The following is a 387-nucleotide window of genomic DNA, read 5'->3' on the forward strand; positions in this document are numbered from 1 at the left end:
CCTGAGACATTGCTCAGATCCCCTGGTGTCTATGCCTGGTATGCAGGCCACGCTGGTCACAGCAGCCCTGTGTGCCCCAGACTTGCCAGCACAGCCGCCTCTGCTGCCCCAGCCACCACCCACTTCCCTTGCAGGCCCCGGGGCTCCAGCCCCCCACAACACTTCCAGTGCTGGGGCAGGGAGGCTGGCCCAAGAGCCAGGCCGGGGAAGACGTGCCTTTCCACAGGGTGTCTGGGTGAAGATGAGCACCCACGCCCAGCTCCTCACACGTTGCAGCTTCCATCTCTACAAATCCCAGCTCCGGACCCACTAAGTCAGAGCCAGCCTCTCAGGATCAAGGACAAGTCCAACACTTGCTTCAGAAACAGTGCACAAAATGGGGGGGGG

At 62.0% G+C, this 387-nt stretch overlaps 1 protein-coding gene across 1 annotated transcript in view; it reads right to left on the minus strand.

Moving 5' to 3' along the window:
• The window catches only part of PCBP3 (poly(rC) binding protein 3), a 90919-nt gene that overhangs the window by 2671 nt on the left and 87861 nt on the right, over nt 1-387 (minus strand). The window lies entirely within an intron of this gene.

The sequence above is a fragment of the Bison bison genome, unplaced genomic scaffold (assembly GCF_000754665.1).
Source record: "Bison bison bison isolate TAMUID 2011002044 unplaced genomic scaffold, Bison_UMD1.0 scf7180017864037, whole genome shotgun sequence".
Lineage (NCBI taxonomy): Eukaryota > Metazoa > Chordata > Mammalia > Artiodactyla > Bovidae > Bison > Bison bison.